General features: G+C 36.6%; 1 long non-coding RNA gene across 1 annotated transcript; it reads left to right on the forward strand.

The window, feature by feature from the left end:
• LOC109851049 lies at positions 2,208-13,485 on the forward strand. The gene is made up of 3 exons (XR_002249655.1): positions 2,208-2,330; positions 2,397-2,474; positions 13,254-13,485. It is a non-coding gene; the product is annotated as an uncharacterized LOC109851049 (long non-coding RNA).

A 15,928-nucleotide genomic window follows, 5' to 3' on the forward strand; every position in this document is an offset into this window, starting at 1 on the left:
ATCTAGGTATCCCTTGTGAAAGCACTTGTTTGTGAAAATGGCTAGTAAATCTCATGTTCTACTGCGCAACATCTAGGTATCCCTTGTGAAAGCACTTGTTTGTGAAGATTCCAATTCCTCGATCATTCCTTCTTGTTAACACTTAGTCTATTTAGGAAGTTAGTTTATGTAGAAAAATGGCTACTTCCATGTTGCATCTTTTACCCGTGTTAATGTTCTAGATATTGAATTTTTCTGTGTGTTATTTTTGTTAAAAGTTTTGTAGAAATGATTTTGCATTACTTCGCTACTTAGATATCTTATATATCTATATACAAAATTGTAGGAATACTATTGTCTTGAGGACTACCCTGGGGCGTGGCACTATGTTTTCAATATCAAAGTTGAGGCCTTGCTCAAACAGTGGCAACATGAGCTGAAAACAGCAGCGCTAGCTAGAGGGGAGCAGGGGGCCCTTGAGAAGGCCACCAAATAACTATCCTGCATCATAGTAGACTTCCACATCCTCAGCTCTCAAGCTATCATCTACCTGCGTGGAACAAAATAGTATTGGACTACATTTAAAATATTATAGATTTGAGGGACTAATATTAAAATAATTCTTAATTTTTTGTGGGGCCACTCATTAACAATGGGATAATCAAACACTAATTTTATTTTTTACGATGGACACATTAGCATTGACGACGGATCGCCAATAAGTATTGGCGACGGAAAAACATTGGCGACAGATTCGATTCGTCGCCAATAAGTATTGGCGACGTATTCGAATCTGTCGCCAATAAATATTGGCGACGGAACATTGCCGACGGATCGAATCCGTCACCAATACTTATTGGCGACAGATTCGAATCCGTCGCCAATACGTATTGGTGACGGAACATTAGCGACAGATCAAATCTGTCGCCAATAAGTATTAGCGACGGATCGAATCCGTCACTAATACTTATTGGCGACAGATTCGATCTGTCGCCAATGTTTTTCCGTCGCCAATACGTATTGGCGACGGAAAAACATTGGCGACGGATTGAAATCCGTCGCCAATACAAACATTGGCGACGGATTGAAATCCATCGCCAATACAAACATTGGCGACGAGAACCACCCCGTTGCTAATGTTCCGTCGCCAATGTTTGTATTGACGACGGATTTTAAATCCGTCGCCAATACCCCGTCGCAAATGCTCAGTTTTCTACTAGTGATATGATAAATATACCCAAGATTGGCAGAGATTTTTAAATCTCTATGAGAGGGTGGATCTCGATTATTTCACGGCTCTTCTTTTTTATTGGGATACCGAGTCCGCACAGGTATGAGTACATTATCATGTTGCGTACAAAAGCATATTGTAAATGTAATTCATTTTTAACACCTTTTTTTTGTAGAATAAATCTAAGAAGGGCTCGACGAACCGACATAGCAAGCAGAAGCTTGACCACAACTTGGGATCGACGTTCTTTGCCAATCTTGAGTATAGTTATTGTCGAGACACGATATAATATTTAAAGTTGATGTATTCACATGCTACAACCTTCAATATGACCAAACTTTTCGACATTTACTATTATATTTTGTAGGGGAAGCCCATAATGCCGATCAATTTGAAGGAAAAGTTAGCTTACGACACTTTTCACTCAACATATAAAAATAAAGACAAGATTAAAGAAAACATGGTATTGGTGGTAATTATTTTTTTAATAAATCATTAAATAATAACTATTACGTTGTTGTACATTTCATTAATTAATAGTTTAAACTGTTGTACTTTGAAATCAGGCTTCTTAAAAAAAAATTCGCATTTCCACCCACGGCTTTTTACAGGGCCACATTCATTATTTGATAATTCAATATATATCTATTTTTCTTATGTGATTTAGGATAATATTGCTGCCGCGTCGAAGGATGCAGCACTACGTGCTACCCAAGAAGCTACTGATGACCCTCATGTCTTGTCTAGAGAGGAAAATAATGCCATTGCAATGAATGTGATGGGGTGTAATAATCGGAGCATATTTCCATTGATGGGGGTTGGAGCTTAGCGGGGTACCTCCAGAAAATCCTCCACGGCGTCCTCGACAACCCCGACTGCGACAACATCATCAAACAAAACTCACACCACTTCTACAATTATGCGCGTCAATCGTTATCTGCACGATAAGATCGACCGTACATTACTCATGCAGATGACGACAGCTATGTGTTCAGATTTGCCTCCATCCCCTACTAGCGACGATGTTTTTACACACATCGTTTTATGCTTGTCCGGGAAGATTTTAGCTGAATTATTTGAAGAAGTTTTGGACCAATTAGATTTAGACGCTGGCGCACAGGTAAATTAATAATATGTCTTATATTGTTGAATTTCATTCTGTAAATGTAAATCTATTTATTTTCAGGCTGGACTTGCTGGAGGAAGCAGTAGTGGCGTGCAGAGGAGGGAACTTAACGATGCTGAGGACTCTTGATTTTATGAGGTAAGTTAGTTAATTGTATGTGTGTATGTGTGTATGTGTCTTGTGCGCTTAAATATTTTATGCGCTTAACACACAAAAGTTTCTTCATAATAACTCTATATATACTTGACTGTATGTGTGTATGTGTCTTGTGCATGATTGAAAATAACAAGGAAATTATTGCTATAAGTCTTCTCATGTGTGTATGTGTCTTGTGCATGTGTATGTGTCTTATGTATGTTGATACTTGACTGTATGCATGGGGTGTTAAAAGAACAAGATTCAGATTTGGATTTACATGCTCTGTGGATTTATAATATGAGATGTAATTTATCACTGAGGGTGTTTTGGAAATCACACTCATTATATTCAGGTTTGGGGGGTGTTTTGGAAATGGGAGGCACGAGATTTATTTCATCACTGAGGGTCGAGGGACTTGGACTTGTAGTAGTAGTTTTATTATTATTATTTTATATACAATACATTAATTAGTGATGTAGTTATGTTGAGGTTACCTCTATGCACTATAGGTAGGCCTGTCCATCCGGCCCGGAAATCCGGGCCCGGGCCGGGCAAAACCGGGGCCCGGACCCGGCCCCGGGCCCGACCGGGCCGGGTTCCGGGCTGGCCAGGGTGTTTTTCATTTTTTTTATTTTTTTAAATTTTTTTCCAAAATTTTTTAATTTTATTTAAAATTTAAATTATAAAAAAAGACAAGAAAAATAATAAAAACAATAATTTTATTAATTACTTAAAATGACATAAATTACAAATAAAAAATGATAAAAACAAATTCTTTATTAATAATTAATAAATTATTTACAAATTACAAGTACAAATTTATTTTGGAATTAATCGCATCATAATAGATAAGTAAATCCCAACTAGGTTGGCACCTACTCACCTATATCACTATCATTTGCAACTATTTCCAAAATAATTCTTTACAAATTTTAAGCTAAGATATAAAAACTACAATCTATTCTTTATATCTATCTGCTAGTCCCAATTCTTCAAATTTATCTTCAATTCCAGCCATCCGATCGATGCCTTGCGTTCGCTTCTCGTACCTCCACCAATCTTGTAGGCACATCACCGCTTGTACAGTATATGGATCCAAGCATGTCCTGTGATCGTCGATCAAACGACCTGCTGTGCTGAAGGCGGATTCCGAAGCTACCGTCGAAACCTGCACTGTTAGTAAGTCACGAACCATGGTGGAAAGTATAGGATATGAAACTGATCCATATACTTTCCACCATTGCAAAATATCTAAAGCATTTCCTTGACATCTAACTAAAGAAGCAGAAAAATATTCATCTATTTCAGAAACCTCCGATGATGACGATCCAAGTCCAGATCCACCAGTTAGCTCGGCTACCATTGCATACCTATCAAAACTTACACTTTTACCTCGGGCTCGGGATGAGCTCGAAGAAACCGAAGCTGCAGACTGTTGTGCAGCTACACCATGTCTAGCTGCATACTCATCATATAAAGTTTGAAAATAATTTCTAATAAGTAAATGATGAGTAGTAGCATTCAGGGTGGTTCCATCATCTAAGTCTATAACCTGTCCACCATACAATGACTGTAACAAACTTCGAAGGCCAATATCCTTCAAGCATGGATCAATAAGAACCCCCAAACCAAAAATATGAGGAATAGGCCTAAAATACTTATTAAATTTGCTCTCCATTTCAAAAACCATAGGTCCAAAAGTAGCATCCAAACGATATTTATCAAATTTTTTTTGAATATTTAAAATTTGTAAAGCAGCTAAAGTAATGGTTGGATAATAACAGTCAGATAATAACATTGTAGCATCATAAAAAACTTGTAACATTTTATTTAAATTACATATAATTGTCCATTCATCTTCAGTTATTCCATAAGTGCTACCAGAACTAGAACTAGAAGCATAATAGTTTATAAAATCAGTTATAATGTCTTTATATTCTATTGTTACACTTAACATTGCATATGTGGAATTCCACCTATAGTCAACATCTTTTGGAATTAGTCTAGGCTTTACATTTTTCCTTTTACAAAATTGTTTCCATCTTTTAAGTCTTTGTTCAGAAGAACTATGCATGTAAGCAACTGTTCTAATCTTTTCTATCATGGGTTTAATTTCAGTAAATGCACTTTGAACAATTAAATTTAAAATATGACAGATGCACCTAATATGAAAAAGATCACCATGACATGGCAATGATAAAATTGATCTGATAAAATCAACAACTACATTGTTATTACTTGCGTTATCTAGTGAAAGAGAAAATATTCTTTCTGAAATTTTTAATTTCATAAGTTCTTCAATTATTAAATTTGAGAGAAAATATTCTTTCTGAAATTTTTAATTTCATAAGTTCTTCAATTATTAAATTTGCAACATTAGCACCAGTATGTGACTCTTCTCAATTATTAAATTTGCAACATTAGCACCAGTATGTGACTCTTCTATTGCAATAAAAGAAACAACTCTTTATATTTCCCAATTTTCATCAATCCAGTGTGCTGTGATACATAAATATCCAGTTTGTGCTCTAGATGTCCAAATATCAGAAGTTAAAGAAAATTTACAGTTTAAATTTTTAAAATAAGAAATTATTTTTCCTTGTTCCTCCTGATAATATTTTAAAATATCACGTTGACAGGTTTGACGAGAAATTTTTTTAAATGCAGGATAAAAACCATCTCTAAACATATCTTCAAATTCATCATCTTCTACTAATTTAAAAGGAAGGTTTTTAAGAATGATAAACCTGATTACGCATTTTCTGGCTCTGGCAGCGTCATAGTTCCAACTACCGAGATTACCAGAAGAGGAGGATTGAGAAATCATATATTGTCGGATATCACCTTGAGGAGTTTGGCCTTTGTTGTGTTTATCTAAATGGCGTTTGAGGTGGTTGGTGCCTGATGCGGCATAAACATGTACCAAAAAGGTTGCAAGTGCACAACCGTGTCAAGTTATAGTATTTAAGATATCGATCCCACGAGGAAGATGTTTTGTAGGAGAAAATATGAAATTGGTTCTTATGTTATGTGCGTGACAAGTAGGAGTGATAAGTGAATGTGATTGTGAAGAGATTGAGAGAGTGAAAATGGTGTGTAAATAGAAAGAAGACTAATTACAAAATTAAAAAGAAAAGAAAAATCTAAACTATGAACAAGAAATAAATCTAATTACAAAGAAAATAAAAATCTAAACTACAAAATAAATTGCAGAAATTAAATGCAAGAAAAATAAATCTACTCTACAAATTAAAGTGCAAAAAGAAAATAAAAAGACAAGAAAGTAAATCTATACTACAAGCATGAATTTAAATCTAACTAATAAGCAATAATAAAGAAATTACTAAAAAGAAATAAAAGAGAAAAGAAATGCAAACCTTCAAATTGCTCTTCATCTCCATCCTCATCATTCAACAAAGAGGAGAAAGAACAAATTTAAAGAGGAAAAAATTATTTTTATTAATTGCAACTAAAGTTACAATTTTTGGAAGGCCTTCTCAATTAAGAGTAGCCCTCCTCTCCAAAAGGAGTTACAAAAATTTTCACACCTCTAACCCCTCACTCTCTACCCCTATTTATAGTAAACATCAGTGAATGAGAGCCATTGGATCAAACTTGAGCCCCAAGACAAGCAAAATCAGCCATTGACGCGCGCTACAGTGATCTGGTATCGATGCAGGCATCGATGTAGGTATCGATGCCAGCATCGATGCCCACATCGATGCCGATATCGATGCCCACTATTTCTAAATTCTGATTTCACGGATAGCTTCGTCTCGTCGAGATAGGCGATTTTCATATATTATATGTTAAATTCCGCCTTCCGGATTAGGAGATATCGTCGTTTCTTTGTGGCCAACCATTTTGAATATGATTTCTTTTCATATTGGATTTTTGATTTTCTCCGGCTTCTACAGGCTACACGACTTCATTCTGGGCTTTTGGATAATTTGGAAATTGATTTTCCAATGTGCTTCTTTGCTTCATTTCTTCATTTAATCAATGGGTTTTTGTTGAGAGATGAGAGTTTGAGATTTATTCTTCATTAACCTGCAATTAAAAGATAAAAATAATTATTAGTGGTATATTTATTCATATAAAATAGATAATGAGGGTATAAAACTGTAATAAAATATGATTATCAAATACCCCCACACCTAAACTTTTGCTAGTCCTCTAGCAAAGAAATAAAATAAAAAGAAAAATCCTAACTCACTTTCGCAGGAATCGCGGTTGTATTTAGCGTATACAACAAGCCTTTAAACCCCTAGGTTACCCTAGTGGACGAGTTGTAGTGTCGTGAGGGTTTGCAGTGAATATACCCACAAAATTCGGTCAACTTGCCAAATTAAAGAAGTCAGTAAATAACTAATTCATCTGATAACTTTTAGATAATCTAATTGGAGCCAGTTATCACTCAAGAAAACATTTTTATATATAACTCTAAGGTCTATTTTTAAGAAAATTTTCTCATTGTAGCAATATGAAACCAAGCCAAACTTAGAAATTTAATTTAAAAGTTTTGAAAAGAACATGCTAACTCTTTGTTTTAAATAATTTTCAAGTTGCTTGATTTAAAAATATTTTCTAAGGCCTTATATACAACTATAAAACATTTATTAGTTTTTTTTTAATTTTTTAATTTTTTTTAACTCTTTCTTCATTGGTGATTTTTTCTACTTTAACGGGCTTTCTAAGTGACCATTTAACGAGTTTTGGGCCAATGGATCCCAACCCAAATGGGCTTAGGTCATTAAGTATGAAAATACTCCTTGGGCTTAATTACTCGGTCAGCTTAGGCTTTATAAGATAGAATCACCTTGAATTCAAGAGTTTTTTTTTTTGTTTTTGGTGCCTATTTTTCGCACTCTTCTTTTGCAAATATTATTTTTTTTGTTTTTTTTTGTTTTTTTTTTGTATATGTATATATATTTTGAAAATATGTAAATCAAGACACATTCAAAAATTATTTTCAACTCTAAGTTAAGCATGCAAAATTTTCATTATTTTAAATAAAAGTCCAAGTTAAGGCTTAAGTAAAGTATACTACTTTGAAAATCATTTCTTAAGAAATTTATTTAGAGTTATCATAAAAAGTGAACTTAAGTAAATAACTAATTAGGGGTTAGAAAATTTCAAATTTATCAAATAAATTAATTATTACATAACTCTATTAATTTGGCAAGTGACGATATTTTTATAAATTTTTTTTTAAAGAAAAAGGGAAAAAATGTAACTAAAAATGTAAAATAAAGAGAAAAAAATAACTAATTCTCACCCCCACACCTAAATTTTGCATTGTCCTCAATGCAAACTCTATGATGCATAAAGTAAAGCAGATAAGAAGTGAAGCACTTATATTTGGTCCGCTGATAAAAAACTGCAATTACCTTTGGTCTGAGGAGGATGAAAACAAAAATTTATTCTTTTTTTCTTTTTTTTTCTTTTCTCTCTTTTTTTTTCCTTTCTTTTTCCTTTTTTTTCTTTTTTTTTCTTTTTCCTTTTTTTTATCAACTAAACAAGAAACTCTCAAATGAGAGAAGAATAAATTCTTTTTATTATTCTGAAATAAACAAAATAATCAATGTAGAATGAAATATTCAACATGAAGAGTTCATGTTCTACATTAAATCCTACCTTATTGCTAAAAATTCTCCAACGGATTTTAAATAAATTCAACATGATATAATCAACAATGTGCTGAAATTCTAAGCATTCCGGGGTGTTCAATGATTTTTGTGGCAATGGAAGGTAGGTATTATTGGTGTCATGCATATTGGACTCAGATTCTTGATTTGTGAATGTGTGTTCTCTAACAACCAATTTTTCTTTAACAATTTTCTCAACCCCAGGATTCATGGTTGATGTGTAAAAATTTGGTTGTTGTTTATTTTCCAAAAATCTTAGTTCATCAAGAAAGAGTTTTTCAAAATTCAGTTCAAAACAGCAATTGTCCAACACAGTTTTTTTATTTTGACAAACCCGATCTGCTTCTCCTAATATTTTTAGCTCCTCACCGAAAATTTCCTCAAAACTTAGATCTGACTCTTCTTCTTCTTCCCCCGGTCTTTCCTGAATTGAATTATCAGGGGAAGAATGAATTGGGACAAGAATTTGGCTTAAATGTGTTCTTTCCTGATTATCGACCTGTTTTCCTGACTGTAGTGCATTCATTTTAGTGTCCTTAGGATTGACCACAGGTTGACTCAAAATTTCTCCTTCATTTTCTTCACTTATGGTACTAGCTAGTTGATCAATGTGGGTTTCTAATCTAGCTATAGCTTGAGTGTTAGAGTTAAGTATGAGTTCGGTTGATTGCATAAAGGAGTTCATCGTGTAGGATGTTTGAGTTAACATATCCATGGCTAGTGTGGAGGCCTTAGTTATGATTTCAAAACCTTTTTCTAAAATATTGAGACGTTCATCATAATCTGTATCAAGAGGAGTGTGAGTTACAACTTGATGATGAGGAGACTGATTTTGATGTGACAGACTGGGTTGTTGAAATTATGGATGAGAATTAAAAGGAACTGTATTTTCCCTAGGAAAATGTTGGGTCGAAGAGGGAGTGAAGTTTTGAGTTTCGGAGTGGTTTCCCTGATTCCATGCAATGTTTGTGTAACTTGCCCAACCTGGGTTGTAGGTTGGAAAAAATGGATCATTTACCGAATACTGATATGGACTCTCTTCAAACTCCCGAACTTCATTGGAAATTTCAATCCTATTGGGATAACATAAATTTTGAAAAACTTGTGGATTAGCCATTTGTTCAAAATGAATTTGTTGATGTGTATTGTCCTTAATCCACGTTTTGCATGCACAAAAAACAATTTCTTTTTATATACTTTTTTTTTTGAAAAAATAAAAGTTATTTTTTTTTGAAGAAAAAGGAAAATCCTAACTAAAACAAATCAAAATCAATCACTTTTCAATCACTCTAACTCTAGGGTTAAGCCTAACTCAACTAGACTAGCTCCTAACCAAAAATTCCTTAAGTGAAAAGATAAAAGTTTTACCCGGGTAGTTAGCCAGGTAAGGATAGTACTAGAGGGTGATCAAAGATCAATTAAGTACCTCGTACCTTGCGGAGCGCTTTACGCAACCCCTAAACCTTGCCTTAGACACCAACTAATCTGAGAAAACTTAAACCGGTTCACTTAAGGATTTCTTGTTCCTTATTGAGCTCGAATCCTTAGAGGCCAACGTCTAATGAGTTTTATTAGGCTTGGGTGGTGTAGTGAGGAATTAGTGATTTTTGGGCTAAGGAAAGGGTGATGAAATCCCTCACCTTATCTTGATTATGGGGTTTTGCCCTTAAAAATATTTTGAAGTGTGTGCCAAATCAAGATGCTCAAATCACTTGGTGAATTCCTACTAACTATATGAAATGCAACCCTATGAATTAAAAGCAACTAAAAAGGATGGAAAAAAATCTTTTTTTTAATTAGGGTTAACAATCAAACAAATGAGAAGGGGGAATTTATTTGAATTTTATTATCTTGTTAGTAAATGTCAAAGTGAAGGGTGAATTTTATTATGGTCAACGGAAATAAAATCTTTTTTTTAAGATCCTATTTGTCACTAATTGTGAGAAACTAACTAAAGGTGTGGAATTGAAAATATAAGGAAGAAGACTTACCACAAGCGAATATCCAATTCCTCAATCTCCAATTCTTGATCTTTAATCTCCAAGTAGTTCTTTCACAATAAACACACAAGTTAAAGAACCAAAATAATTAAAACCTACTTAAGCACCTTCCCCGGCAACGGCGCCAAAAACTTGATGCGGCATAAACATGTACCAAAAAGGTTGCAAGTGCACAACCGTGTCAAGTTATAGTATTTAAGATATCGATCCCACGAGGAAGGTGTTTTGTAGGAGAAAATATAAAATCGGCTCTTATGTTGTGTGCGTGACAAATAGGAGTGATGAGTGAATGTGATTGTGGAGAGATAGAGAGAGTGGAAGTGATAGTGTGTAAATCGGCACGAGATATAAGTGAGAGTGGATGTGACAAAGAATGAATATGATCAATAAGGCAAGAAGGAAAAAGAAAATAAAAATCAAGAATAAAGAAAATAAAATTCAAGAATAAAAGAAAATGCAAGAAATTAAAGATGGTGGATTCAATTATAGATATGGGTAATCTACAATTGAACCCACTTCTTAGAAAAGGGTGATTCCCTAGAGGGTTCTAGCCTAAAGGCGAATCAAACAAAATAAAAATAAACAAAAAGAAAAACTAAACCCAAGAGGGTTCTAGCCTCAAGGTGAATAGTATAAGAAATTAAAATCTAACTACAAAATAAATTGCAAAATCTAAACTACAAAATAAAATTAAAATAAGAAATTATTTTTCCTTGTTCCTGCTGATAATATTTTAAAATATCACGTTGGCAGGTTTGACGAGAAAATTTTTTAAATGCAGGATAAAAACCATCTCTAAACATATCTTCAAATTCATCATCTTCTACTAATTTAAAAGGAAGGTTTTTAAGAATGATAAACCTGATTACGCATTTCCTGGCTCTGGCAGCGTCATAGTTCCAACTACCGAGACTACCAGAAGAGGAGGATTGAGAAATCATAGATTGTCGGATATCACCTTGAGGAGTCTGGCCTTTGTTGTGTTTATCTAAATGGCGTTTGAGGTGGTTGGTGCCGCTCTTATGATGAGCTTGAAAAATCTTGCCGCACAAAGCACACTTAGCCTTCTGGGTGAGGATCCTACCGTGTTCATCCTTGGTGACGTCGATCTTCTCGTAAAAATTCCACACATCGGATCTTGGCCGTTTAGGAGCTCTTGGTGCAGATTCGTCGCCACCGGATTCGAGATTAACTTCGGTAGGAGGACTCATAGTAGGAGGACTCATAGTAGGAGGACTCAATTCAGGATCGGGAGATATGTTTTGCTCTTCATAATCAGATCCGGAAGCCATTTGGGGATTGGATTAGAAAGTATAAATAAGAGAGTATAAGAGTATAAGAGAGAGTATAAGAGTATAAGAGAGAAGAGATGAGTTTTTGGTGTGAAGAAAACAAATGAAAACCCCCCGCTATTTATAGAACCAGCCTCCTAGGCAAATGACCAAAATAACCTCACAAAATAGCCGTTTTTTGACCGTTTTTGGGGGCAAAACGGTCAAACGGCCGAACGCCGGCCCTGTTCCGGGCCGGGCTGGGCCCGGGCCGGGCGCCGCTGGGGTAACCCGGGCCCGGGCCGGGTCCGGCCGGTATTTTGGACAACCCTATGTATAGGGAGATGAATTTTCGAGATTAATGGATTAATGACATTTTTCTGAATTTAATTTTTGGGATTAGGCACCGGGCCGGGCTCCGGGCCCGGGCTGCCCGGCCCGGATTTTTGCCCGACGCCGGCCCTGTTCCGGGCCGGGCTGGGCCCGGGCCGGGCGCCGCTGGGGTAACCCGGGCCCGGGCCGGGTCCGGCCGGTATTTTGGACAACCCTATGTATAGGGAGATGAATTTTCGAGATTAATGGATTAATGACATTTTTCTGAATTTAATTTTTGGGATTAAGTAGAGCTGATTTGACTCGGGCGAGTGTGGAATTTTGCGTGTGGATGATTTCCAAGTTGGGAAATAAATGGTGACGCAAGCCGTTGATACTTCTTGCAGTAACAAGGAAGTATACAAATTGCACTCACCACCTCCAATTTACTTTTTTTAATATTCTCATGCTTTAACATTATTATAACATAAGTAACCTAAGACATTATTAGATACTCTGCTCTACTTATATAATATAATATAATATGTGATGACTTTGGTGGCTGGTTGATGACGGGCTGGTTGTTCCTCCCCTCAAAAGGTATTAACATGTTATCTTTTGACGTCATAAGCGGATTTTAAAAAGCTTTTTTATGGATAAACGGGATAGAATTCTTAACAAACGGACTAGATTCCTCAAATGTAGTAACGTAAAATAATATTCTTAACAAACGGACTAGATTCCTGATGACGGGCTGGTTGTTCCTCCCCTCAAAAGGTATTATTAACATGTTATCTTTTGACGTCATAAGCGGATTTTAAAAAGCTTTTTTATGGATAAACGGGATAGAATTCTTAACAAACGGACTAGATTCCTCAAATGTAGTAACGTAAAATAATATTCTTAACAAACGGACTAGATTCCTGACATAAACGGGATAGAATTCAAAGAGAATACGAGTTTTTAAGTGAGTGTGATTTATCGAGGTATTTTGCATGTCTCTCCTGCCAATTATTGTTTCAGTTGGCATCCTATCATCTTCTGCATGGCTTAGAATAAAACCATCACAGTAACGTTTTGGAATAGATACACATTAATTAGCACATAGCATACTTTTATGGAAGTACTATCTATAGTTGGAACTGGTGGGAGATTGGTCGAAACAATTGTCTCTGAGGGTTAAAAATTTAACACCAAAGTTTTCATGCATAGCACTTTCGTCCGTATTCTTGATTCTACTTACCTGATGGAGTGTTAGTCGTACAAAACTCGAACAAAATTATATCTGATGTTGGTATGAATTTTTTCACTAGCTTCTGCTTCATCAGATTCGTGTTCTTGTTGATTCGGTCAGGCTAGATCAACTGCCTACTAGGCTAATTTGCACAACTGTATTTGTGAACATATATCAGTTGAGGTTAGTTGAATCCTGCAAATTTGGCCTCATGTTTAGTTATTACTCATGTTTAGTTATTACTAAGCATACTTCTAAAAATTTAGGAATATATCATATTCTTAAAAATAATGTCACCTTCTTTTATCTTGCAGGTGCATGTGTTTCTTTGAGCTTCTCTAGAGAAAATAATGCTCATGGACCTGGATATCGGTTTGTAAATCGTCGTTGTATTTTTAAATCACAACTTTCTTTGTGTTGAGCCCAAAACAAACAGTGAGTTGATTGAGTTGTGCGGCAAATTTATATGTATATGTGTGGCAAATTTATAAGTTGGCAGAGATACTTTAAGAGAGAGATGATATGTATGAAAAAACATGTGTGACTTTGTTGTGTGATTTATTTAAGTAGTTTTGTAGATAGTTTAATTATTTGTGTGGTTGGTATATATGTGATTTTTATTGTTGATTTGTAAGCTGGATTTACAGGGTTATTCAATAGGAAATTTGAGTGGTTTTGCAGATTTGTAAGCTGGATTTACAGCTATACAATAGCCAATTTGGAAACTGCATATTACTGGGAAAGAAAGTATCCCAGACGGATTTTTTACATCCCAGACGGAAATATCCGCCTGGGTTGTAAAATCGTCTAGGTTACTGCCATATATCCCAGACGGAATATTCTGTCTGAGTTAATTATCCCAGACGGAATTCAATTCCGTCTGGGATACATCTCAGACGGAGTTTTCCGTCTGGGATACAGAATATCTCAGACGGAAAAGTTCCGTCTGGGATAGTTATCCTAGACGGAAAAATTCCGTCTGGAATGTATTACAGACGGTTTTTTCCGTCAATTAAAATCCGTCTAGAATACATTCCAGACTGAATTTCCGTCTAGAATAATATATTCTAGACGGAAACTAATTGGTGATGGAACTTCAGAAAGTGATACTGCTGGCAAAAACGGATACGCCCCTCGCTCCTCGAGTGCTACAAAATCTTACTGCAAACGGTGCCATAAAGTCGATCAGTTACTGTGGAGCCTGCTGTGGCTCGGGCTCTGCTTGCCCAGCTCTCTGGGTACGAGTTTTATCTCGACTGTATCCTCGTCCCAACATTTATAATATCGAGAGGAGAGCTAATGATCACAGTAAGTGAGATTGTAATAATCAACATATAATAATTGTCATAAATTTTTTTTTTCAAAATTTTGAGATATACGCACATATCGTCCTCACTCATTCTAGGAATTCCTAGCGGACTCTATACATGAATCCTAGGAAAATCTATCCTAGCTCCATAATTTGACACATAAATGATCCTAAGGATGCTGGAACTAAAGCTCTGATACCAACTGTGACGTCCTAGGGTTCACACAAGGCTGCAGTCCAAGGTAAAACCCGGATTGTCAAACCTGCTAAGTACCAAATAACATGCTACGACATGTTTCACCATCGCAATCACTATCTCTCTAGTGAAAATAACAAATAGGTAAAGGTACAAAACAGGCAAATAATAGAAGTAGTATAAAATCAGATATGCATAGAAGAAGTATATCAACAAATGAGCCCAACTGAAAAAGAATAAAAATATCTCTGAGTCTTAAATACATCTCAACACAATGAGTCAAATGAAATCTCACTAAGACACCCAACCTCTACAAAATAAATACAACTCTAAAGTCTGAACAATGAACATAACTATATAGTGGAGCTTCAACTGCTAAAACTGTGCGACGACGACTATGCTAGAACTTCGTTATCCTACAGCTCTCCGAAACTCTAATCTGCCTGAAAGATACAATTTAAACAAAAACAACAACAACAAGAGCGTCAGAGCGCTACAGCAAGATCACCTCCATCCGCCCCCAGGGGAAGGGCTGCTAGATGAAATGGATGCTCTATCTATTAAGTATAGTCTACCATATTATTTTCCCCGTATCTAATGGAGTTAATATTTAGACACATACAAGACGAAACATAGTACATCGAGTGAAATAATCCAAATAAGGAAACCCTCATATATATACCATATGTCTCAAATTGTAGATCCCTATGTAGGCGTATAAAACTGCCTATAGGTCCCTGAATACAGCTCGGCACGGTGATTCGACAAACCAACGAGCCATCGGGTGACGTATCTAAACACGAACGTCAGTCCACAACACCGAAGCCAAGTGACACGCAACGAAGTGGATTAACGAGGCGACAAGGTTAACGAATCGCACGCAAGCAACGGAATGCATCCATTCGCGTGCGGAATCAAGCCAACGATTCGGGGAGTCAACGGGTCATTCAACCATAGAATGGATTCGAACTCAAACACCAAGGCGGATTTACTGCCAAATCGGGAGCCTGACTTCCAAATCAGAGTCCAGATTAACAGTAAGGCTCGGATAAACCGATAAACCGTGAAACCGGATGACGGACGACGCGGCGAACACCCGAAAAGAGGCTCGGAAACCAAGTCATCGAGGCGGCTCACCGAGCCACCAAGGTGGCTCGGTGGCCGAGCCACCAAGTGGTGGCTCGGCCGAGCCACCTAGGTGGCTCGGTGGCCGAGCCACCTTGGGGTGGCTCGGCCACCTCCGAGCCACCAAATGGTGGCTCGGAGGCCGAGCCACCTCCTTGGTGGCTCGGCGGCCACCAAGGTGGCTCGGCCACCACCGAGCCACCAAGAGGTGGCTCGGTGGCCGAGCCACCAAGGTGGCCGGCCGAGCCACCTCTTGGTGGCTCGGCATGAGCCGAGCCACCTTGAGGTGGCCGGCCATCTGAGTGTTGGCCACACGTGCACACGGGCACAGTGACGCTTGGCTATAAATAGGAGAGGGG

This window comes from Asparagus officinalis, chromosome 7 (genome assembly GCF_001876935.1).
Source record: "Asparagus officinalis chromosome 7, Aspof.V1, whole genome shotgun sequence".
NCBI classification, from domain to species: Eukaryota; Viridiplantae; Streptophyta; class Magnoliopsida; order Asparagales; family Asparagaceae; genus Asparagus; species Asparagus officinalis.